The following is a 27,613-nucleotide window of genomic DNA, read 5'->3' on the forward strand; positions in this document are numbered from 1 at the left end:
ACAACTTCTATCGCGACAAAATTTTGACAAAATTTTCCCTTGAAATAAAATTTTGAAAAACTTTTCTATAGAAATAAAATTTTGAGACAATTTTCTAAAGAAATAAAATTTTGACAAAATTTTCCATTGAAATAAAAATGTGAGACAATTTTCTAAAGAAATAAAATTTTTGATAGACATAAAATTTCGAGAAATTTTGCTACAGAAATAAAATTTCGAGAGAGAGCGATTATAATATATAAAATTGCAAATACTGAAATAAAGTTCTGCAATAAAATAATAAAACATTTCTTTCGAGAAAAAAAAAGAATTTTTTACTAACCACAATAATTTGATCAAAGGTTTTCAAATAAGATTTTTTAAATTTAAATTTTATATGAAATGTTTTATAGGAAGAATGAACCACTTTTGTACTCCAAATTTTGAGATTTTCAAATAACGTTGTTAAAACTAGGAAAAGTACACTCAAGAAAAAATGAACCCTCTATTTCACTAAAGCCAATTTAATTTTATTTTAGTTCATGGAATTATTATGTATAAAGAAAGTTTCCTTTACTCTAATAATATTTTGCGTACGTAACACAAATGAAGCATAAAGATGTACTAACTTCGTACTTCTCACAAAACAGTTCATTATTTCTTTAAATGTGTACATTTTACTACAGAAACACCCATCTTGAACTTCTCATGGCACTAAATACATTCTTGCAATTTTTAACTCCATTTTTTTCTTTCAAAGTACAAATGCTTCTTTAACAAGTGAACAAAAATTATGTATAATGAATTTTCTCGAATTTGTTAAAAAATATTTACTTATTTTTTGTGGTATCGACGTGATGTCAGCGTTTGTAATACTGTTTAGTTAAAATTTTCTAAAAATGAATTGAATTTTCTAAAATTAGCCAAAATGTTTCTTCCTGGTGGGTTCACTGTTTTTTTCAGTGTACTTTTTAACTGAAGTTCACGAAATAACACCCTCCCAAATCATGACCATTTTAACCACACAGTAGTTCATTCATACTATTTTTGGGAATTGTACGAAAAATTTCGTTTAAGTACGGTCATTGAATCGACCAAACACCAAAAAGTTTGTCAGGGGTGGAGTATCCCGCATCAGTAATGCTGGTGACATTAGTGAGTGTATCAAAGCTTCTCTAAGTGGATTCACTGCAATGTGGAACGCCTTTCGGACTCGGCTATAAAAAGTATGTCCCTTGTCATTGAGCTTAACATAGAATCGGGCAGCCATCATTGATATGAGAGAGTTCGCCACTATGGTGTCACCATTAGCGTAGCTAGACAATTTTCCAAGGGGGGGGGGGGGGGGGGCTATAGCCCCCCTAGCTAAAGCTTTATAGACTGAACTTATACACTGAAAAAAATATTGTCGTGAGGTCAAAGATTTCATGTCTTTAAAATACGAATACAAATTTTGCTTAGCATAGACGGCGCACTTCTCTAGCATAAAGTTATTTTCCTTGTCCAAAAGTCGCTAAACTTTTCAATGAAGTCGTATTGTCCTTATAATTAAGTGATTTGACTTAAAAATGGGTATCTTAACATGAAAGAAAAAATTTACTTACAACTTGTCTTTAATAATTCAGAAAAATTCTTTAAACTTAATGAAATTGCCTTTAAATTTGTTGTCTTTTTGCATCTTGACTACAAAGCAAAAAATCGTTCAAATATAGGACATGTTTTTCAAAACTTTATTTTAAAGAAGTATTTTACTTGAAACATTGCATAATTTCTACTGGAAGTCGAGTATTAATTTGGATAATAAAGTTGTCAGTAACTCGTTTTTAAAGGACTTTGATAGCATATGAAGAAAAAAGCTGAAAAAGCGAAAAACGAGCTTCCTAGAAGCAAGTACACAAAACCCAAATTTAAAAGACAATTGTGTCTTAAAAGTATCCTTACTTGTATTCTCCGCTTCTTTGGCTCGGAATCAATACCAAATTTTTTAAAGTAAAGACAAAATCTTTGGAACCGGGCATGCTTTTTTTCAGTGCGATAATATTTGAAAATATTCGTTTCAAACAAACGTTAGAATGCATTAAAAATTATAAAAAAGTATAAAAATTTTTTATTTGGGAATATATCACAAAAATTTTAATTCACATTCAAAATACTGAATTCGGATCACACCTTAAGAAGTGGTGCAAATTCATTGCAACGGCTGTTGAAACGGTGGACATTCGTTCTATGACAAGTTCATATTACATTCATCGCTTCTCCGCCAATTTTGTACCACTTCCAGACCCAAAAAGAACATTTTCACTTCTTTTTTGGAGACGCTTTTTTGCAGCATTACTAAGATATTAATTTATGAAAGAATAGTTTTAATATCTATTACTATTTTTTATTCAACTAAATCATAAGTTCAACCACAGCTTTATTTCATAAATATCAAACTTCTACCAGAACCCAAGTAATTCGATTGTGCATGAAAGTCTTTAGTGGAACTTTTTATAAAAATGTAAAATCGTAAATAGGTTTTCAAATTCTGGGGGGGCTAAAATTTTTCTGGGGGGTCTAACCCCCTCCCCAGAGGCCTTCCTACGCTTATGGGTGTCACAATGGGCAGAATAATCTAAGTGAGCCTGAAATATCGGGATGCCACTATACCTAACCTAATCTAACTACGGACTTTACATTTTCCTGAATTCTCTTTAGCAAATACTAAGTGAATTAAAGTAAACCAATTGAAATTAATTGAAGCAATGACAAAATTGATTTAATCAATAAAAAATCGATTCAATGGAATTTAATTAAATTCAAATAAGTATAATAAAACTAATTTGTAAACTACAGTTTTTGGATTTTTAACTACCATTTACGAAATGCATCCTTCTCGAAAAGAAAAAATGAACTAAAAATAAAGACAAAAACGTAGGCGCCAGATCAATCCCATTTTAACAACACTGTAGTTCATTCTTACTATTTTTGAGAAGTGTACGAAAAACTTCTTCTCTGTTAGTTAGAATTGAACTTAGTTGTATGTCATTGAAATTTTAGTTCATAAAATGTTGAAACATACTTAGAATAAAGAAAAAATCGTTGGGCTGGGTAAAATTTCTTACAATATTTTAAAAATAAACTAAAACAAAACAATTTTTTTGCACTAAAACAAGTTAATTTTAGAGTCAGTTTTACAACTAATTTTTTTCTGTGTAAAATTAAATAAATTGAGTATTTTTAAATTAAAATATTATTAATATAAACATTAAGAAATGGGGACACTAAGCGCAGTTGCTGCAGTTGTAGAATTCTACCGAAAATGGTAGATATTTTATTGTTTGGTAAATTACTACAATTCTTGAATTTTCTATTCAAAATTACATAGAAATAAATAGTTTTATTATTTCTATAGAAATAAAATTTTCTATAAAAATAAAATTTTGAGAAAATTTTCTAAAGAAATATTTTTTTTAGAAAAAATTCTATCTTTTTGTTTTGTTATTGTTTGTTTGTACTTCAATCATATTTGTTGTTTTGATCTCAGCATAACAACCATTGCGTTGACTAAACTACAAGTGTAGCTTAACCAACAGAGGAAAAGAATGTTTGTCAAATTTATTTGGGCAAAGCCCTTTAGACCGCAAAATGGTTGCATGGACGCACGTTTCGGAATTACCACATTCCTCATCAGCATCCTCTACTTGCAGCAAAACTACCAACCAATTATCAGAATAAATTCTGGTAGTTCACCAAACCCAAAGTGAACCACACTTGAACCTTCCGAAAAAAGGTTTATGATAGTTGGCCTTTGCCTAACTAAATCTGTACAAATATCTCTCTTTTCCTTTGTCACCTTCAAATCATCGATTTGAGTGCAGTTTGCTGGGTTTATTTTGAGCGTTCTTCCTCTTACTTCATTCGTTTTGTTTTGTTATTGTTGGTTTGTACTTCAATCATATTTGTTGTTTTGATCTCAGCTTAAAAACCATTGCGTTGACTAAACTACAACTTCTATCGCGACAAAATTTTGACAAAATTTTCCCTTGAAATAAAATTTTGAAAAACTTTTCTATAGAAATAAAATTTTGAGACAATTTTCTAAAGAAATAAAATTTTGACAAAATTTTCCATTGAAATAAAAATGTGAGACAATTTTCTAAAGAAATAAAATTTTTGATAGACATAAAATTTCGAGAAATTTTGCTACAGAAATAAAATTTCGAGAGAGAGCGATTATAATATATAAAATTGCAAATACTGAAATAAAGTTCTGCAATAAAATAATAAAACATTTCTTTCGAGAAAAAAAAAGAATTTTTTACTAACCACAATAATTTGATCAAAGGTTTTCAAATAAGATTTTTTAAATTTAAATTTTATATGAAATGTTTTATAGGAAGAATGAACCACTTTTGTACTCCAAATTTTGAGATTTTCAAATAACGTTGTTAAAACTAGGAAAAGTACACTCAAGAAAAAATGAACCCTCTATTTCACTAAAGCCAATTTAATTTTATTTTAGTTCATGGAATTATTATGTATAAAGAAAGTTTCCTTTACTCTAATAATATTTTGCGTACGTAACACAAATGAAGCATAAAGATGTACTAACTTCGTACTTCTCACAAAACAGTTCATTATTTCTTTAAATGTGTACATTTTACTACAGAAACACCCATCTTGAACTTCTCATGGCACTAAATACATTCTTGCAATTTTTAACTCCATTTTTTTCTTTCAAAGTACAAATGCTTCTTTAACAAGTGAACAAAAATTATGTATAATGAATTTTCTCGAATTTGTTAAAAAATATTTACTTATTTTTTGTGGTATCGACGTGATGTCAGCGTTTGTAATACTGTTTAGTTAAAATTTTCTAAAAATGAATTGAATTTTCTAAAATTAGCCAAAATGTTTCTTCCTGGTGGGTTCACTGTTTTTTTCAGTGTACTTTTTAACTGAAGTTCACGAAATAACACCCTCCCAAATCATGACCATTTTAACCACACAGTAGTTCATTCATACTATTTTTGGGAATTGTACGAAAAATTTCGTTTAAGTACGGTCATTGAATCGACCAAACACCAAAAAGTTTGTCAGGGGTGGAGTATCCCGCATCAGTAATGCTGGTGACATTAGTGAGTGTATCAAAGCTTCTCTAAGTGGATTCACTGCAATGTGGAACGCCTTTCGGACTCGGCTATAAAAAGTATGTCCCTTGTCATTGAGCTTAACATAGAATCGGGCAGCCATCATTGATATGAGAGAGTTCGCCACTATGGTGTCACCATTAGCGTAGCTAGACAATTTTCCAAGGGGGGGGGGGGGGGGCTATAGCCCCCCTAGCTAAAGCTTTATAGACTGAACTTATACACTGAAAAAAATATTGTCGTGAGGTCAAAGATTTCATGTCTTTAAAATACGAATACAAATTTTGCTTAGCATAGACGGCGCACTTCTCTAGCATAAAGTTATTTTCCTTGTCCAAAAGTCGCTAAACTTTTCAATGAAGTCGTATTGTCCTTATAATTAAGTGATTTGACTTAAAAATGGGTATCTTAACATGAAAGAAAAAATTTACTTACAACTTGTCTTTAATAATTCAGAAAAATTCTTTAAACTTAATGAAATTGCCTTTAAATTTGTTGTCTTTTTGCATCTTGACTACAAAGCAAAAAATCGTTCAAATATAGGACATGTTTTTCAAAACTTTATTTTAAAGAAGTATTTTACTTGAAACATTGCATAATTTCTACTGGAAGTCGAGTATTAATTTGGATAATAAAGTTGTCAGTAACTCGTTTTTAAAGGACTTTGATAGCATATGAAGAAAAAAGCTGAAAAAGCGAAAAACGAGCTTCCTAGAAGCAAGTACACAAAACCCAAATTTAAAAGACAATTGTGTCTTAAAAGTATCCTTACTTGTATTCTCCGCTTCTTTGGCTCGGAATCAATACCAAATTTTTTAAAGTAAAGACAAAATCTTTGGAACCGGGCATGCTTTTTTTCAGTGCGATAATATTTGAAAATATTCGTTTCAAACAAACGTTAGAATGCATTAAAAATTATAAAAAAGTATAAAAATTTTTTATTTGGGAATATATCACAAAAATTTTAATTCACATTCAAAATACTGAATTCGGATCACACCTTAAGAAGTGGTGCAAATTCATTGCAACGGCTGTTGAAACGGTGGACATTCGTTCTATGACAAGTTCATATTACATTCATCGCTTCTCCGCCAATTTTGTACCACTTCCAGACCCAAAAAGAACATTTTCACTTCTTTTTTGGAGACGCTTTTTTGCAGCATTACTAAGATATTAATTTATGAAAGAATAGTTTTAATATCTATTACTATTTTTTATTCAACTAAATCATAAGTTCAACCACAGCTTTATTTCATAAATATCAAACTTCTACCAGAACCCAAGTAATTCGATTGTGCATGAAAGTCTTTAGTGGAACTTTTTATAAAAATGTAAAATCGTAAATAGGTTTTCAAATTCTGGGGGGGCTAAAATTTTTCTGGGGGGTCTAACCCCCTCCCCAGAGGCCTTCCTACGCTTATGGGTGTCACAATGGGCAGAATAATCTAAGTGAGCCTGAAATATCGGGATGCCACTATACCTAACCTAATCTAACTACGGACTTTACATTTTCCTGAATTCTCTTTAGCAAATACTAAGTGAATTAAAGTAAACCAATTGAAATTAATTGAAGCAATGACAAAATTGATTTAATCAATAAAAAATCGATTCAATGGAATTTAATTAAATTCAAATAAGTATAATAAAACTAATTTGTAAACTACAGTTTTGAGCCTATGTGATATTTAATTTAGGCTCCCTTCGCTCTTGTATTGTAACACTTGATACTCTTTTCAAGTTTACCTTAACAATATTTTCGCTTATTTAATTATGTTGGGAGAGTTTTATTGCAGTTAGCGATAAGATGATTTTTCCAAAGAAAAATATAATTAAATTAGCCAAAAGCCAATGACTTCTATGTCCAAGAACGCTTCTGAGGTACTTGACCGATAGGCTCCATAAAACAATTTAAAAATTTAATGAGTGGCATTAAAGAAGAACATCACCATTACCACCGCTACCAAAGTCTTTGGCGTTCACCCACCATCGGCATGGGCTTGGGAATGAAGTCACAGTGTGTAATTGTTCTGTTTTAATTCCGACATAAAATTTCAATGACTGATTTCACAGAATGATAAAACTTAGTGCTCAAATTTTCGGAAACATTCTCGTCATGGTGCGGAACGAAAGATTTTCGGTGCATTTCCCCCAATGAGCAGATGAATGAATGGAATGGATTCAATTTCGGGCTAAGCTTAAGAAAAAATTTTAATATACCATTGGGCGGCTTTTCACCAATGCCCTTTTTGAAATATTTTTCATTGAGTTTTTTCTTTTGCCGACTATCTGGCATTGCCAACATAACACATGTTGCTTGTATGGAGTCTTCTTATTAAATTGCTGGGACTTAGTGTTCGCGTATAGATAGAGCCTTTGAATAATTAATTTTAATCTCCTCAATTTGAAATGTGGCGAAGCATAAAATTGCATTCATAATTTCCAAAATTTTATTTAATTTGATATAAATCAAAATTCTCGGAATTCATTTTCTCTACTTCTTGAGATCATTGGCCTTTTTTTAGTATGATTGGCTTCCAGATGGTTTGTTTTCGTTACTTTTCATTTGTTGGATTTGGTTGGTGAGGGAGATTTCGTTATCAATTCAGCCCAAATATGATATTTTACCAATTAATTAGCATATTGAGAAGATAAAGCTAACACCAAAAACCGCCAACAGATTATTGATTGCTACTATATGGTTTTAACCTTTTTAATTATTTAAACACCGTTGAGATGTGGCGCCATCATTGCTATGGAGAAATTTGTAGCGATATTCCGAGTCAGTTATACGGATCAATACATGGAAAACAAAATAAACTGTTTTATGAAAAATATGAACTAACTCCGGCGAAAAAGTATTCTTATTTAGAAATTTAAATAAAATTTCTAGAAAAGTAAAAGTCAAATGTTTATATTAATTGATGAAGGCAAAGTTGACTATCAAAAAATCCGTTTTTCGGGAGGATAGTTTTATTGTTCATGAGCTAATGAAAATGAAATAAAATTTTGACAAAAATTTCTATACAAATAAAATTTTGACAAAACTTTCTATAGAAATAAAATTTTGACAAACTTTTCTATAGAAATAAAATGTTGACAAAATTTTCTAGAGAAATAAGATTGGGGTTAAATTTTCTATAGCAGCCTAATTTTCTTGTGCATGGGCGACCTCTTGCACTTTTATTCCAAGTTGATTATACTCACCACCATGGAATGGTGATGGAGGTATAATGAGTTTGTTAGGTTAGGTTAGGTTAAAGTGGCAGCCCGATTAAGATTCAGGCTCACTTAGACTATTCAGTCCATTGTGATACCACACTAACTAAAAGTACCTATTACTTCTAGGCACTTCTAGTTTTAACCGTTGAACCTTCTCGATTATTTCCTGCTGTTGAACCAATCAGATTGTTCCAAAAACATTAGCAGACTGCTTAAGTTAACGTTTTCCAGGTCCGCCAGTAATCTGAAGCTATATGCCCCTAAAATTTGCTTACGCCTTACACAAAATGCAGGACACTCACACAAGAGGTGGTTTATTGATTCCTTTTCCTCCGCAGTGTCAATGAGTTTGTCATTCCCTTTGTAACTCATTGAATTATCGATTTCCGAGTGTATAAAGTATATATATTCTTGATCAGGGTGAAATTCTAAGAACCATGTCCATCTGTCGGTCTGTTGTAATCTCTCTACAAACTTCAATAATGACGCCATCCTTCTGAAATTTGTCAATTTGGAAGATGCGCTAAATCGGACCACGTTTTCATATAGTCCAAAAAATTCAATCCCCAAATTTGGGGTATTGGGTATCTTGAAACCGTATTTTTATCAGAGTTGGCTAAAACTGGAAATCGAAAGTTATTTTAGGCCTACAATCAAGAGTGTCGAATATGATGTGTGTCGGTCCATCTTTTGGTATAGGTCCCATATAGACCGATCTCCCGATTTGACGTTTTGGGCTTCTAGAAACCACAATTTTTATCCAATTTTCCTGAAAATCTGGAGATATAATAGATCCGAATTTGGTTCGTATCGGTGCATGTTTTGGTAAAGTCCTCATCTAGAGGCATTTTAAGTCCACAAAGACCTGTGTCGAATTTGTTTTATATCGGTATATATTTTGGTATTCAAACCCTTAGACCAAAATTGACATATCTCTTTATAGTTCTAAATGGGGGCTAAATTTATAACTATAAAGAGATTTGTAAATTTTTGTCTATATCGGTAAGGGTTTGATATAATCCTCATATACATTGCTCTTCCGATTTAACTTCTTTAATGGATAAAATGAGCACTGATAATTGAAATTGCAAGAAACTAACAGCAAAACTTCCTGATTGTACACAGATAAAAATAAGTTTGAGAACCAATAACTTTTGTTGGAAACCCAACGACAGTACACCTAAACCTCGCTTTGCGTCGATTCGTTTTGCGTTGTTTCGAAGTTGAGTCGCTGCTGAGTTAGTACTAGTTTTTGGGAGCCACCGTGGTGCAATGGTTAGCATGCCCTCCTTGCATACACAAGGTCGTGGGTTCGATTCCTGCTTCGACCGAACACCAAAAAGTTTTTCAGCGGTGGATTATCCCCCCTCAGTAATGCTGGTGACATTTCTGAGGGTCTCAAAACTTCTCTAAGTGGTTTCACTGCAATGTGGAACGCCGTTCGGACTCGGCTATAAAAAGGAGGTCCCTTGTCATTGAGCTTAACATGGAATCGGGCAGCACTCAGTGATAATCGCAATGGACTGAATAGTCTAAGTGAGCCTGATACATCGGGCTGCCACCTAACCTAGTACTAGTTTTCACTTTGCGTCGTTAGATTTTCGAAGTTGCGTTGTTATCGTTGTTATCTATCTCCAATCTTTGCATGGTTTGCCATAGAAACTCATAATTCACTTTGCGTCGTGTTTGTTTTGGAACGTATCTGCGACGCAAAGCGAGGTCTAGGTGTATTTGTTCCTTTTCCATTAGTACAAATAAGTTTTTACCAAGTCTTACTATCAGAAGACAACAAATAATTTGTATTCTCAACAACATAATTGACAACCGGAGCCTCTTGGAGCAGCAAATTTCATCCGCTCAGGTTGAAATTTTGTACGTTGGGTTGGCATATGGCCTCTAACAACCATGCAAAAATTGATCCACATCGGTTCATAATTATATAAATCGATCCGCAGATTTGGCTTTCTTGGACAAGCAAATGTTATCCGATCAGGTTGGAGTTTGGTACAAATCACGCAAAAATGGGTCCACATATTTAGCTCTCTAATTACTGCGAAAAAATTGGTTCATATTGGTTCGTAATTATTTATAGATTTCCCTATATATACCGGTCAAGAACTGAATTATATAGTTATTTAATCTGCCTTTTTTGTCTAACATATACCCCCATTGAAGACAATGTTAAGAAGTTTTCCGATACCATGCCATCGGCAAGTATTACACTCAAAAAAAAAAGTGAACTCTCTATTTCACTAAAGCCAATTTAACTTTATTTTAGTTCATGGAGTTATTATGTTTGGAGAAAGTTTCTTCTACTCTAATAATTTTTAGTGTACGTTAGTTAAATTAACTAAAACCGAGGAAAAAAATGTACACAAATGAAGCATAAAGATTAACTAAATTCGTATCTTCCACAAAATAGTTCAATATTTCTTTAAATTTGTAAATTTTACTACAAATGCGTTCATCATGAACTTCGTATATCACTAAAGACATTCTTGCAATTTTGAACTCCAATTTTTTTCCTTGAAAATACAAAATTTTCTTTAACAAGTGAAAAAAATTAATTAAGTCTAATAAATTTTCTGAATTTGTCGAAAAATATTTACTTATTTTTATGACATCGGCGTGATGCCAGCGTTTGTTATACTGTTAAGTTAAAATTTTCTAAAATATTCAAAATTTTCTAAAATTAACCGAAATTTTTCTTCCTGGTGGGTTCACTGCTTTTTCAGTGTAGCACATCCCAAGTAATTCGATTGTGGATTAGTAGAAGTTTATACGCAATCTATGGTAGAAGGTACGTAAGGGGACTTGGTCGAACTTGCTTATTTGGTTTGATAATTCCACGAGTGATCCATGTATATAATTCTGCATATATTTTTCTGTACACAGAGAAAAAAGTGACCCCTTCTTTAAGTTACAATGAACTCATTGTGAAGAAAGTTGAACTTCGTATAGCGCCAAAGACATTTTTATTTGTTTGAATTTCGCAGAAATTAGATAGAATTCATTCCATATATTAGGTAACATTTTCCTATAATGTACCACTAAACTGCAGAATGAAAAAATTTAACTGAATTGAATTCATATATGGAATGATTTTATTGAACTTTTTTCATTCATTTGGACAAATCTTACATATTTGCGGTAAAACTTTTACTTCAAAATTAGAACTACTTACCTTCGTTTTTAAATACAATTTTATTTATTTACGAGGGCAGTTCGGAAATATCTTAGCCTAGCACAAAAAGCGCGGTATAAACAGAAAAAAGTTATGTGTTTTGGAAACTCCCATCTCTGTTATGAACACATCCGCAATTTTTTTACAATGGAAAAATTAGAAATGCGAGCTGTCATTAAATATTTACATAAAAAAGGTTTATCGAGACAAGAAATTCATAATGATATGGTGAATGTGTTAGGTGAAAGTGCTCCTTCATATGCAACAGTAAAAAATTGGGTTGCTGAATTTAAGCGTGGTCGTACAAGCATTGAAGATGAACCACGTAGTGCACGTCCAAAAACCGCAACAACAACAGAAATTGTAGCCAAAGTGCATGATATGGTATTAAATGGTCGACGAATAAAAGTGCGTGAAATTGCTAATATCATGGGCATCTCAAATGATCGAGTCCATTTAATTTTGCATGAAGAACTACAGATGAAAAAGCTTTCTGCAAGATGAGTGCCGCATTTGTTAACAGTCGATCAATAACGCATAAGAATGAACATTTCTCAAGCTTGTTTGGATCGTTTTAAGCGAAATAAAATGGATTTTAAGCGTCGTTTTATAACTGTTGATGAGACATGGATCCACCACTATACTCCAGAGACAAAAGAACAATCCAAACAATGGACTGAAGCTGGAGGAAGTGCCGCAAAGAAGGCAAAACAATTCAATCGGCTGGTAAGGTATTGATTGACTATCTGCAAAAGGGTAAAACAATAAATTCAGAGAACTATTGCAACCTTTTATTCTTTTATTTTTATGCAATTACAGTTGTAAACCACTATTTTGAAGACCTTTAGGAAAACTATTTTACTCAAGGGATAGAATTGCTACAAAGGCGTTGGACTAAGTGTATTGTAGTTTCAGGAGATTATATTGAAAAATAAAAATATTTTTGAAAAACTAACTATTCTCTTTCATTGATAGGCTAAGAAGTTTCCAAACCGCCCTCGTATATAGGCAATTATTTCTTCAATAAAATACATGGTTTATTAATATATTAAATATATTTACTTAGAATCAACAGCATCGACTGGCCTTGAAATATTAGTTAATAATTTCCAATTTCCATGTAATGTTACCAAATGTAAAACGTAATGTTTTTCTTCTTCTTGTACCTTTCACTTTTATAAGTTGCTGCGTAACGGTTTTGTCCTCCTTTTACAATTTCAATACCTACAAATATAAAAAATTATAAACCAATTTTTTCACAAAAGGTTAGCGTCACTGAATGTTACCTGTTAAGTGAAAATTCCTAAATGAAGACTAATGAAGGGATTGTTATTGAGTTGGTGTTTTCTTTCTTTATACACCATCACGAACATTAGTAGACTTATTGTTTGTTATTTATTTTCAATAATTTTCAAAAACGAACAATTTTCTCACTAAATTAAAATAAGAAATATTTTATATATATTATTTGTTATTTATTATATTATTTTTTAACAATCTCTCCGTATACCATAATAATGTGATACCAACTAAAAAAACAACCCACGCTCAAACACATCGATTACATCGATGACAGGTATCGATTACGGGTAGATGAAAGAAATATAGGAAAATTTCAGCCACAAGTGTGTTTCCTTAAGTTTTGAAAGCATTGAATACTTCTTAGTACGAGTGAACTAAGATATTTTTCTATGCTAAAATATTTTTCTATGTTATTCGTATGTATGATAAGTTTTCTATAATAAAGGAAGTCAGAATTATCATTTTATAATAAATTTTACTAAATTTGAGGAAACTTGGTTTTAGTTCGGTTTTAGTTTATTTTTACGAATGCTTTGTTATCAGTGAATAAAATTTTCGTGTTCAGTAGTAAATTCTTATACCCAGCGAAGAGAACAGCATTAGTAATATTCCATGCCTTATTCTAGTTAATGAACTATTCCTAACTGCTTTCAGTTTAGGATTTTTTTTACTGAAACAAGTAAATTTTATTACTTCACACAAAAATTTAACTTAGTGGAAATAAAATGGCTAAACTAAATTGATAAACATTTTCCTTTAGTTTTGAAGGCACTTTTTCTGAGTGTAAGTGTCTCGAAATTTGAATTTTTATTAAATGTGTCTAGCGATTAAAACTGGGTAACGCATTTCGTATTTCTGAAGTCACATTTGATCAAATTTTATTAAAATTGTTGTCAATATGTTATCAAATATCAGCAGGAGAAATTTGAGTACACACACGCACAGAAAAAAATGTTTGGACATGGTTGCCGCATCCATTTAATGCTTAACTAGAGTAGGTAATTGTCGCGAAAACCATGTATTTTGTCTTTGTAAAAATAATTTTCGAGCGGAGAAAAATATATGTTGGCAATAAGCATTTAAATGGTTCTCAAATGCCGCAAACATGTTCTATTATTTAAATAATAGAATTTGAAACCATTACATGGTCGGGAAAATCATGTACCTGACCACTCAATTTTTGTACTTTTTTGCAGGGAAAAAAGTATTTTTATAGGTTACGTATAGATATGTTAGAACCATTACATGGCCATAATAGACCATGTACATTATTTTCCTGACCATTTAATTTTTTGCTGCGAAAAGAATTTTATAAAAAACATTGACCAGGTACACATGATTTTCATTTTGCGCGTCAGTCGTCTGTTTATTGTTTCTTGGAATGGACGGAGAATACGGAATTACTGTGTTTTGTGTTTATTTACTCAGAAGAGGCACGTGGTTTTATGTGAACAGAAAAAAGGAAAGTGTAATTGAAAAAAAAAAATGCCTGTTCTGCATTTTGCTTATGGTGTAATTTATTTTTATTTGCAGTTACATGATGCCTGCGTTTGTACATTTGATGGGCATGAAGTGAATATGGAATGATTACTTATTGTTGAAATTGAACCAAAATAGAGTGTGTAAAATGATGTGATGTTTGCTTGCACGACATTATAAATACAAATAAACAATGAATTAGTTTATAAATTAATAAAAAACAAATAAACAAAGTTAATTTTGTATTCCCTTTTCTCAAATGGCGTCCTTTTTCGACGACGAAAAAAGTTTTTTCATAAAGATGAAAACATTTTAGGTTGTGACCATGTTCTTTTAACTGGAAGAAAAACATTTTTGACGAATACCATAACATTTTAGATCGTGACCATTGTCTTTTGATTCAAACTAAATTATTTTTATCAATATAATAACATGTTAGATGAGGACATCTTTATTTTTCTTAGAACCATGTTCACTGAGCCAACATGGTTGCAGGTGAAAATGTTACACGGTCGCCGCAAAAATAGCTCTTATCATATTATTTTGCTCTTCGAATACGATTGAGACAACCATGTTTCTTCTTTGCGTGCAATGCATCATGCATTTCCATGTCTGAACTCTCTTCCTCTCTCTCTTAAAGATATGTACTGCCCGATTACTTCGAAATATTCTGTGAAGGATATGGTTGTTTGATTTAACGCAAAATGTTCTTTGAAAATTTACATAGAAGTAAATGCGATATTTGTTAACAAATGGTCTCTCAGTTTAGGAAGAGGCAGCGAAACGTGCCAACAAATCCTTTAATCTTATATTAGTTTCGTTTTATTTCTGTACTACTGCAACAATCTCTTCTTAGAGGGTTATGCTAAATTGGTGAAAAGCAACTATTTTTTAATTAGTGTGCAACCTTTTATTGCAAGTGACACTTTTTAGATATTCTCAATGTCCGAATGTCGAACGAGCGCAACAACTCCCTCATCGTTCCATATCTCAACGAAGTTCCTGGAGAACAATCCAATGGTATCTACAGTGCACTCGCGGTAACGTGAACAACATAACGTGAACACGCTTTTGCTATACTAACTACTCAGTAAAGCTGAGTACTATGTTGAGTTTTCAAGCTGAAAACCAGCTTATTTTCACGGTTACTTTTTTTAATCAATTAATTTCGAAATATTAAATAGTTCGCAATCAATACATTGGACCTTTTCCATCCATAATTTGAAGAGACTTGATAAAAATGTTATCGTCTTCATATATATTTTTGCACTTTTAATTTAGTGTTTTGGTGAAAAACTCGAACATAGTTCTCACCTTTACGCTGAAAACACGAAATTTCACGTTAAAGGCAGATTCACAATGCCAAGAACTCTTTTTTGTTAAATTTTTCATGAAATTAAATTAATTTTTTATTATTACTAATAACAAACATAAAAGACTATCTCGCTAGAACGTGTAAAACTCCCGAATATGGTTATGGTTTGTTCTTAACGCGAACTCTCTTGGTTTTAATTAGTTCACGTTACCGCGAGTGCACTGAATTAAAAATATCAGCAACTATGATTACCATTTGACTGTCCATTGAAAACAAAAAACATTTGTTAGTCGATTTCAAGCTTTAAACCGCTAAGTTCTAAGAAGCAGTTGGACAAGTTTGTAAACCTTGGTTAACATTTTGGCAAAATGTTGCTTGGCTAAAAATAGAGTTCATCATGCCATCATAACATAACGCAAGGCAAAAACATATAATACCCGGTCACAATCATCATTGATGATGGTATTGGCGGTGTTGGTGGGCAGTGATGATGGCCGGAGAAGAGTTACAACTTGCTGAAATCAAAGAAAATGCTGCATGAGCAAAAATTAATGCTGCATGCCTTACATCGACACCAGCAACAACAACAACTAGCTGGATTTATACAATCAGTTTTTTTTTTGTTAATAAAAATAAAATTTCTTATAGCACTCTGTTACCTTTAATAAATTTCACATAGACTTTGAACTACAGAACAGCAACGATAACAGCAGGAGCTGTTGCTAAGTTGATGAAGGAGCTGAAGTGGTGTTGAAATCGAATAGAACACACAACTGCCGTACAGACTTAGCTCATATATCTTTAGGTTCATATATCTTTAGTCCATTGAAAACATGGACAGACAAGTGTTCGTACAAATCATATAGAGCACTATGAACATTGGGATATCTAATGTAAAAATATCCACAGTTATGTACATTCATTCATATCAGATTCGTTATCAAAGCCATTTGGAAACTTACACTCTAAATACAAGGGACTATACCAAGCATCTACTGCCCATCTCAAGAAAGCCAGTGAAGATAGACCTTTCAAAAAATTCCGTGACTTCTCGCACACTGAGCGCGAAATTTTCCTCTTTCCTAGGGTTTTCGTGGCTAACAACAAATCTCTAAACTATCAGCCACAAGGATGCAAAAGTTGGTACAATTGTACTAAATTTGGTACATTCCACATGCAGAAAGTACAATTGTACAACAATGAATTATTTGGTACAATTTGAAACATGATTTGCTTAATAACTCATAGTGACTGGAAATACAAGCCAATGTAAGATGCCAGCTATACCCACACGGATGAAAAAGACTGTTTTTCATATGTTTGGCTATAAACATTATATGTTTCGAACACAAATTTTTAAACACAATATTTTTGAGTGCAAGCATATAATGTTCATAAACTAGCATAACATGTTTGCGGCATATATGTTAATATGTTAGAACATATTATGTTTGGGACATAAAATGTTTTTAAATATAATATGCTTGGATGCAAACATATATTAATTTAGAAATAGCCTATAAACATATATGCGTTTAGTAGCTTGGAGCGCTATTTTACAGGGAGCGATATTGAATTAAGTTGGTGGTTGTTGCTTGTTATTACAAAATTAACATTTTATTTTTCCTTGGGCAATTGATCTGCTACTTCTTTGATCCTTACAAACTGTGTGGTCCGCTGTTCGAATCCCCGGCCGGCAAAAGGTAAAATTAAAATAAAAAAAATCATAAAATTGAATAATTTCTTCTACAATGTTTGTATCACAGAAAAAAGTGCTAAGAACTAAAAAATCTCGTGGAAGTGAGAAAGATGTGGGGGAATATACAATTGGGCAGAAACAAAATTTTGAGCATTCAGGTCGAAAACCTATGTTGTTAGCACCTATATTACCTGTTTATTTTCATAATTCATTATGATTGTAATATATAAATAAATAAATAAAATTTTGAGCACAATATTGTTTGGGAGAATTTTTTTAAGCATATAATATTTTTGGGTGCAAAATGCTTCCAAACATATTATATGTTCACATAATAACATATTGTTTTTGGAAGACAACATTATTGAATTTGGATGCAAAAATACAAAATGTTTGGAAATTGACTACCCAAACATATATTGTTTAGACCAATATGCTTTCAAACATATTATATATTGGAAGAGATCAAACATATAAATGTTTGGGCAATAGCCAAAAATGTATATGCTTGAAGCAAAATATGTTTGGGAGTATATGTTACAGAAGCGATTTTTTGTGAGCGTGCAGTTTGAATAAAAATTGTAACTTCCAGTTTAAATCTTAAGATCGATATGTAAGACAACCATCAATAAAAATTTGATTAACATTGATCTTCTGTTGGTGCACATTAAAAAGTGATATCAAATTGCAAATCTTTTCAATGTTTTGGTGTTACTACAGAGGACATGTCGAAACCTAAATTTCAAAAACTTCTGGCGGAATTATTTCCTGGTGTAAGGCCCAAGTGAGGTGTAACAATTATATTGTTAAGTTTTTTTTTTTTAATACTAAACATTTTTGTGAGTATTACTAAAGTTGGTACAATTTGAAACCAACAAGTACAGTTTTTGTTATTTTTAGTACAATTAAAAAAATTAATTTGCATCCCTTAAAGATTTTGGTATTGATTCCGAGCCAAAGATGCGGCTTTTTTAAAATAAAGACATTTTTAATGACCTATGTGGCTTTAAATCTACGATCAATAAAATTAAAATTAGGATGCAGATCTCATTTATCGAATTTGCATTCTCTTTTCGCGGTATATTAATAATACTATTCACGTACAATGCCAGTTTAAAAATCCAAATTATAACGCATGGTTAGGTTAGGTTAGGTGGCATCCCGATACATCAGGCTCACTCAGACTATTCAGTCCATTGTGATACCATAGTGGTGAACTTCTCTCTTATCACTGAGTGCTGCCCGATTCCATGTTAAGCTCAATGACAAGGGACCTCCTTTTTATAGCCGAGTCCGAACGGCGTTCCACATTGCAGTGAAACCACTTAGAGAAGCTTTGAAACACTCAGAAATGTCACCAGCATTACTGAGGTGGGATAATCCACAGCTGAAAAACTTTTTTTGGTGTTCGGTCGAATCTGGAATCGAACCCACGACCTTGTGTATGCAAGGCGGGCATGCTAACCATTGCACCACGGTGGCTAACGCATACTTCAAAATAAAAATATTTCCAAAAAAAAAAATTAAGCCAAAGATGGTAAAACCTCCAAAGAAGTTTTAGCCTATATTAGAAGCGTTTTTATCTTAAACCTATATTTCCGTTAAGTTAATGACGATTTCTTTAAATCAAAAATATATTTCGCTACTTTAAGAAAAATGTTCCTCAGTTCGAAGACATACGACAATGTCCTAGGTTTAATAAAAAAATTTAAAGCAAAGATTATAAACTTTATATATGCTTGAAGCAAAATATGTTTGGGAGTATATGTTACAGAAGCGATTTTTTGTGAGCGTGCAGTTTGAATAAAAATTGTAACTTCCAGTTTAAATCTTAAGATCGATATGTAAGACAACCATCAATAAAAATTTGATTAACATTGATCTTCTGTTGGTGCACATTAAAAAGTGATATCAAATTGCAAATCTTTTCAATGTTTTGGTGTTACTACAGAGGACATGTCGAAACCTAAATTTCAAAAACTTCTGGCGGAATTATTTCCTGGTGTAAGGTCCAAGTGAGGTGTAACAATTATATTGTTAAGTTTTTTTTTTTTTTAATACTAAACATTTTTGTGAGTATTACTAAAGTTGGTACAATTTGAAACCAACAAGTACAGTTTTTGTTATTTTTAGTACAATTAAAAAAATTAATTTGCATCCCTTAAAGATTTTGGTATTGATTCCGAGCCAAAGATGCGGCTTTTTTAAAATAAAGACATTTTTAATGACCTATGTGGCTTTAAATCTACGATCAATAAAATTAAAATTAGGATGCAGATCTCATTTATCGAATTTGCATTCTCTTTTCGCGGTATATTAATAATACTATTCACGTACAATGCCAGTTTAAAAATCCAAATTATAACGCATGGTTAGGTTAGGTTAGGTGGCATCCCGATACATCAGGCTCACTCAGACTATTCAGTCCATTGTGATACCATAGTGGTGAACTTCTCTCTTATCACTGAGTGCTGCCCGATTCCATGTTAAGCTCAATGACAAGGGACCTCCTTTTTATAGCCGAGTCCGAACGGCGTTCCACATTGCAGTGAAACCACTTAGAGAAGCTTTGAAACACTCAGAAATGTCACCAGCATTACTGAGGTGGGATAATCCACAGCTGAAAAACTTTTTTTGGTGTTCGGTCGAATCTGGAATCGAACCCACGACCTTGTGTATGCAAGGCGGGCATGCTAACCATTGCACCACGGTGGCTAACGCATAATTCAAAATAAAAATATTTCCAAAAAAAAAAAAATTAAGCCAAAGATGGTAAAACCTCCAAAGAAGTTTTAGCCTATATTAGAAGCGTTTTTATCTTAAACCTATATTTCCGTTAAGTTAATGACGATTTCTTTAAATCAAAAATATATTTCGCTACTTTAAGAAAAATGTTCCTCAGTTCGAAGACATACGACAATGTCCTAGGTTTAATAAAAAAATTTAAAGCAAAGATTATAAACTTTACTTTAATAAATCTTTCAATACTTTAAAGAAATTCGTCCTTTAATATCTTCAATATCACGTAAATATTTGTTCAGTGTATGAGTCAATCGTTTCAATATTGACATGGGTCACTTTTTCAGTCAGAGGATAGACGCTACTTAATGAAGAAAAGATCGGACCGCAAATGCGACCTAGACTTAGAATACAAGAATACAACAGAAGATATACAAAAGTTACTTATATAGTCGTTTTCGGGCCAGCCTGATATTTCAGGACCATTTAGACTATTCAGTCCGTTGTGATACCATTGTGGTGAACTTCTCTCTTATCACTGAGTGCTGCCCTATTCTCTGTTGCGTTCAATGACCAGGGACCTCCTTTTTATAGCCGAGTCCGAACGGTGTTCCTCATTGCGGTGAGAAGTGTATTAAACTCAGAAATTTCACCAGCATTACTGATAGGTATAATCCACTGATGAAAAACTCATAGGTGCTTGGTCGAAACTGGGAAAGACTATTGCAGTTCAAAAAAAATTTCGCTAGCTTTTTAATTTCCACCCAAAAAGTAATCCTTCCTTATTTTACTATTTAGAAAAATACTCGTGTTGTTTTCGTAAAACCAAAAAAACAACGTTTAGTACTACTATCTGCATCATCTAAAAAGAAAATGTAATGTAATATGTTATTTGACTTTTTCAATTTCAGTTTCGTTGAATTTCCATTGCCTACCGCAAGAAACATAGCTTTTTTAAATGCTTTTAAGTCTTAAATACCTAATATTTCGGCATTTTGTCTTCAGAAACGAGGTATATGGAATGTTTTCTACAGTGTGCGATAAGAAGGATGGACGGAGAAAGTTTTTTCAGCTATGGCGTGTTCGTCTTCGTAAAGCTGCCCTAAGTGGGTTCATACACTGAAAAAAATATTGTCGTTAGATCAAAGATTTCATGTCTTTAAAATGCGAATGCAAATATAATATAAAGTTTTTTTCCTTGTCCAAAAGTCGATAAACTTTTCAATGAAGTCGTATTGTCCTTATAATTAAGTGATTTGACTTAAAAATGGGAATCATAACATGAAAGAAAAAATGTTTGAGCTGAAGTCAACTTGATTTTAATAATTCAGAAAAATTCTTTAAATTTAATGAAATTGTCTTTAAATTTCTTGTCTTATTGCATCTTGACTACAAAGCAAATATACGACATGTTTTTCAACACTTTATTTTAACGACGTGTTTATTTGAAACATAGCATAATTCCTACTGGAAGTCGAGTCTTAATTTGGAAAATAAAGTTGTCGTTAACTCGTTTTTAAAGGACTTTGATAGCATATGAAGAACAAAGCTGAAAACGTGAAAAATTAAAATTTGCTTCCTAGAAGCAAGTACACAAAACCTAAATTTAAAAGAGAATTGCGTCTTAAAAGTGTCCTTACTTGTATTCTTCGCTTCTTTGGCTCGGAATCAATACCAACATTTTTAAAGTAAAGACAAAGTCTTTGGAACCGGGCATTCCGTAGAATCTGGCAGTATTTGCTGATAAGACAGAAATTCGCTAAAAAATAAATTATTATTTCCTCACAAATCAAATTTTGGACAAAAACCATCGTTTACCTTCGTTTTAGCCGGTCGCTGTAAAAAAGTTTTGAAGAAAAGTAAGGACTTATTGTGATAATCGTTGACTTTTTTACAGGATGTGAAAACAATTTAATAAAGACTAACACAATAATGTTTTATTTTTTTCTGACCATACGTGAATTGGTTAGTTCCTAAAACTATTTTTTTGCAATACAAACAATGTAAAAGCAAAAAATTTCGATTTTAAAAATGTTCAAATTTTACCCTTAAACCCAAAGGAGAATCGAACCGCGCACAATAGAGTTTGTAAACAATGACACTATCCACTATCCGTGTGGATCTTATTATCATCAACAATCAATTATCACTATAGCCAAGCAACGTATGTAGTCACATATTGTTGGGCACGCACATGCTGATGTAAAAAACTTTGCTTAAGCAATCAGGTAGTTCTATTTATAGACCACATTTCTAGGCACACACAAGTCGATGTAAAGAAGCTTTATTTAAGGAAAACAAACCACTATGACTATGAGTTGTGCATAAAAGGTATTTCGTTCGTTCGTACGTTCAAAGATAAACATTTTGAAAAAAAAACGAAGTTTGCAATATAGCCACAAATTTCAGAGAGGATTTAATATAATAATTTTTAATAAGGAACTTCCAGTACTACTGTACTGTTCTCAGTACTACTGTGCAATTTGAAGATGAACCTTTATTTAAGTCAATCATACTAGCAGACGACACAAAAGCAGAAAACTAAGGAGAAGAAAAACAACACAAACGAAAATAGTTCCACATGCATCAGAGGTTGCAGGGCAGAATGTCTGAACAGTGAGTCGTCAACAAAAAAACCGAAAACTCTCTGGAAAAATGCCCATCACATCGTGTTGGACTACGTGTTTCTTTTAATAAACTTCGAGATGGTTTTCATTCTTAACCTACCATGTTCTTGCCATAGCACTTGGCCAACAAGAGTTACTGTGGCAGTTGCAGTTGAAGTTGTTGTTTAATGAAGTTTTGATGATCTAGGGTAAGTAACTACTACAACTATTTAGACCCTTTTATAGTCACTTACAGGGTCTTGTCCATGTTGTAGGCATTTGTCTTCAATGTGATTTTATTTTTCTTCATTCTGTTTGGCCACAACCGGCACTATTAGCTCTAGGTTGGCCAACATTGGCGTGGTATCTGCAACTGCAACAATCAAAACATAACAATCTTAATAATTCAACAAATATCATATCAATTGCATTTGTGTCGGACCCCTGTGTAAGTCCAGAGGTATGTCCCAATCCACAAGTCCCACAATGGCAAATATCAAGAGGGAGACCACAAGCAAGAGCAGCAGCAGAAGTTATGCAGCCAGTAGCTGCTGCGACAAGAACTCTGATTGCCTTGATGATGGCTGCTTAGACGAAGAACACTAAGAAAAAGACTGAATTTTTTAACATGACCGTTTATGACCGATGTGAAAAAAGGAATGCAAGAACTCAGTGCAGCTTGTTTGTAATGCATTAAAATTATTTCATATATTCCTCGTACTAATGGCGCCACTTACAGTTCTAACGATGAAGATATACTTACTGCTCGTACTTACTACCAGAACTAAGTCGAACAACTAGAAGTAGGGTCTTGGCCAGTGATAAGAGTGGATTAAAATAAAACGAAATCGAAATTACCTCTGGAATATGTAATGAGCTTGAACGATAGATAGACGGACGCACGCACAGACGAACAGATAGACAGACTCTCACACAGAACATAGACAGGACATGTATGCATAAATAATAGTTCGATTTAAGATAATAATGGGTTGTCATTTCTATGCCTCCCAGTAATTGAGACTATTTGAACAGAAAGTCGAGACTATCAAGGAACCTCATTGATTTTAATGATCATTTGCGCATAATTCACTTTCACTTCCATTCAAGAGAAGATGTTAGCCAAAAGAATAGAATTATTCTTGGAGATTGTTTATTCGACCACATCAACTATTTGTTTCCCAATCTCTATGACTTAAAGGTGCAATCAAAACAGCAAGTAAAAATCAGTGAAAATAAAGAAATCTTCTGTGATTAGATAGAGTCTGTCGAAAACTATGATGTAGTTTGCTATTTGTAAAATCGCGCGATTTGTTTTCTTGAAATTACCAAATTGCACACAGTTTCGTATATTCTCCTTCGGGGTATTATCGGTACTCACCCATAAAATATAAAGAGTATCCATAATATTCCAAAGGAGACGATACAATACTGCGCTCAATTTTTGTATCGTCTCCTTTGGAATATTATCGATAGTAACATATTTAGTTATATATTTTGGAAGATGTTTTATGAATGAGTATCGATAATATACCGAAGGGGGTGAAGTGTTTGCAATTTTGTAGTACCAAGGAAAAAAACTGGTGCTATTTTCGTATTGTCTCTTTTGTAGTATTATCGATACTCTCTCAGTATATGTTTTGAAAAATAATTCTTCATTTCAGATAACACCAAGAAATATATCCGGTGTTACTAATACGTCCCATTACAGTCAGGCCGATAAAAAATTATGCGTAGCCAAAAATCCTCGAAGCTTTAAAATTGTATACATTTATTGCTAATTTGGGTTATTCCTAAGTCCTGAACGTTTTGCCTACTATTCAAAATATTGGGGCGTTATTTCCTATTTTTGGACTTTATTTCATATTTGAAATAGGTGTTTATTTCATTAAGAAAAACGTCCCATTTTTTAGGACATTCTTTCATTTTCCCTTTGAGACGTTATTTCGCAAAGCCGATCAACTATTCAATGAAGTCATTTTGTCCTTATAATTAGGTGATTCGATGTGAAAAAGGGGAATCTTTCTTGGGTTTAATAATTCAGAAAAATTAATAATATTAATGAAATCGTCTTTAAGTTTGTTGACTTTTTTATCTTGACTACAAAGCAAAAAAGCGTTCAAAAGCAGGATATGTTTTTCAACTCTTTATTTTAATGACTTTTTACTTGAAACATAGCACAATTTCTACTTGAAGTTGACTCTGAATTGGGAAATTTAAATTAGTGTTAACACGTTTTTAAAGGTCTTTGATAGCACATGAAGAAAACACGAACAAATTCAAATTTGTTTCCTAGTATCAAGTATGCTAAACTCAAATTTAAAAGAGAATTATGACCTAAAATGTCCTTAATTCAATTCAATGCTTCTTTGGCTCAGAATCAAGACCAAAACCATTGCGTTTGAAAACGAATAAAAATCTGCAACACTGATACAAAATCAAAGCAAAGGCAAGTTTGTATTACAATTACAACTCCTTATTATGAAGGTTTATATTCCCAGTTACAAATTTGGAGACAATTTTTTATTTTATTCTATAAAAAGAATTAAAATTTAAATCGGCTAAAGCCCTTGGATGAAATACAATGTTAGTAAAAGATTTGGGAAATATAAAGCTAGATCAGTTTTAATGGAATTTTACAAAAGGGAATATATTATTTATCGGCGATACATATGTATTCGAGATATAGGATAATTTGAGTATTTTTTATAATTTTTGCTACTTAGCAGTGGTGATTTTACAAGGATATTGGTTAGATCTCGCCACTATATGTGGTCAATTGTGGTTTGTGATATATTATTTGGGCAAGTCGGGTGATATTTCCACAAATCGGAGCCTTATTTGAAACTCAACTGTTCTGTGGAAAGTCTGACATTACAGTGTGAAATCGTCACAGAACTTTGTGTAAAATGTGGGTTTTTTGGTAATATTTGCATAACCCTGAAGAACAAGGCTTTATCTATATCTCAACCAAATTAGATCAAACTAGACACACTTAAATAGCATATTAAATATATACTCTGTGGAAACTACTGGAGGAAACAACTGGAGAAAAATCCCATTGAAAATGGGTCTAAAATATGAAACATTTTACCATATTTCCCCAACTCTGGAGTACATATGTTATATATGGGAGCTATATCTAAATCTGAACCGATTTTGACCTTATTTTACATGCATATTTAGAATAATAATTCTGCTATATCACGTAAATGCAAGCAAAGAAAAAACGTTTGGAAACGTGAACCGAAAACGTTTTTCTTTTGTTAGAGTTTTTTTGAATTTCTTCGAAAATTTTAAACTTTTAGAACCAAAAAAATTTTTATTTTTTCAATAAAAAAAATTAGTTTTGAACCAACAACACAGTCCATTTGGTTTATATCAAGCACGGTTCTTTTCTGACTTTAAGTCATTACAGTTTCACAGTAAAAATTTTATATAGTAGTATGTAATGTTGAACAGATTTTCGGAATCTTCCGAACATATATGTAAAAAAAAAAAAAAACAAAACTTTTTAAAACTCGGAAGATTAAGTCAGTTAAAAACGTGATTGATTTTTTTTAAATTTTTAAATAAAAGTTTATTTCAAACAATCAATTTTTTAATAAAACTAAGAACACATAATCAGATAAGAAAATAATTATAAAATAAATAAAAACGTTTTTAATTCAAGAAATTTATTGAGTTATGCAATCAACATCAATTAAATTTTTAAGTGAATCAAATAAAAAAGTTAATTGAAATTTTCAAATCAAATCAATTAATTTTTTAATCAAATATTTTTGTATGTCCAATTAAAACTGTGATTGATACTATCATTTTCGCGTTTGAAGACATTTCAATTAAATCATTAATTGTAACAATTAATTTCGTGATTGAATCAGTATTTTTTTGTGTGCAATATTGCTTATTGTTGCATTGAATTTGTATAAAATTTTCTTCGAAAATTAAAAAAAGGATTGACCATCTGGACGGTTCGTAGTTTTTTAATAGTAAATAATATTTACTCAAGGTTTAATGTTATTCGTCAACCTATGCCATGCAATACGGAAGTTAATATTCCATTATTATTAATTAATTACAGCTTTGACGACGAACTGATGAATGAATATCTTTCCGTTTAGAAATGATCCATATGGATAACGAGATTTCACATTTCATTAGATCTCAAAGGATATGAGATAAAATATCAATAGACATGCTATAATGCAATCAATCTTCAATATGTTTGCTCCCAGAAAGAAATAAAAAATATCTCTTTTGTCCAAAACATTACAACCATCTGATTAAAATCAATTCCGCAAAAGAATAATTTGCAGAATGATCTGAAATACCGTGGAAAAACGTACTAATTGATGTGAATCTCTGCAAGCTGCATGGAATATTTTAACACAATTCAAACAATTACACTTTGAAGAGTCATTAACTTCTTGGAATAGAACCCAAATCATCACTATCGTCATCATCATTATAGCAAGACTCTTACATGTGACCACAACAAAAAAGGGTTTTCGCATTCTGCCACCGTGAAAGTAGTACGAACATGCAATCAAAAACAGTCGTAATCATCATAATACAAATACATCACTCAGTGAATCTGAAAACAAAGTGCAAAAATTTCAAGTTCAATGTGTAAAATGCACATGCCAAACATAACCAAGATGTGACCGCAAATATAAGTAGCTTCTTTCCGGTTCCTCCCAATGGGGGGAATAACAAAATTAACAGGGTTTGCCACAGAATAAAAATGGAACGATGAAATGAAGAAGCGTAGAAATAAAGAAGACAAAAGGAATGAAGTCATTAGTAAATGGGGAGGAGAACTCCAATTCCCTCGATAGTTTTTACAGAGAAAGAGAAACCATAGAGATGTTCAGCCGAAAACCTAATAACCGGTAATGTTCTACACACAAAAAAATTTTTTTGATTTCAATCACGAAAATCGCGGATTCAATAATT

This window comes from Haematobia irritans, chromosome 1 (genome assembly GCF_050003625.1).
Source record: "Haematobia irritans isolate KBUSLIRL chromosome 1, ASM5000362v1, whole genome shotgun sequence".
In the NCBI taxonomy this organism is placed as follows: Eukaryota; Metazoa; Arthropoda; class Insecta; order Diptera; family Muscidae; genus Haematobia; species Haematobia irritans.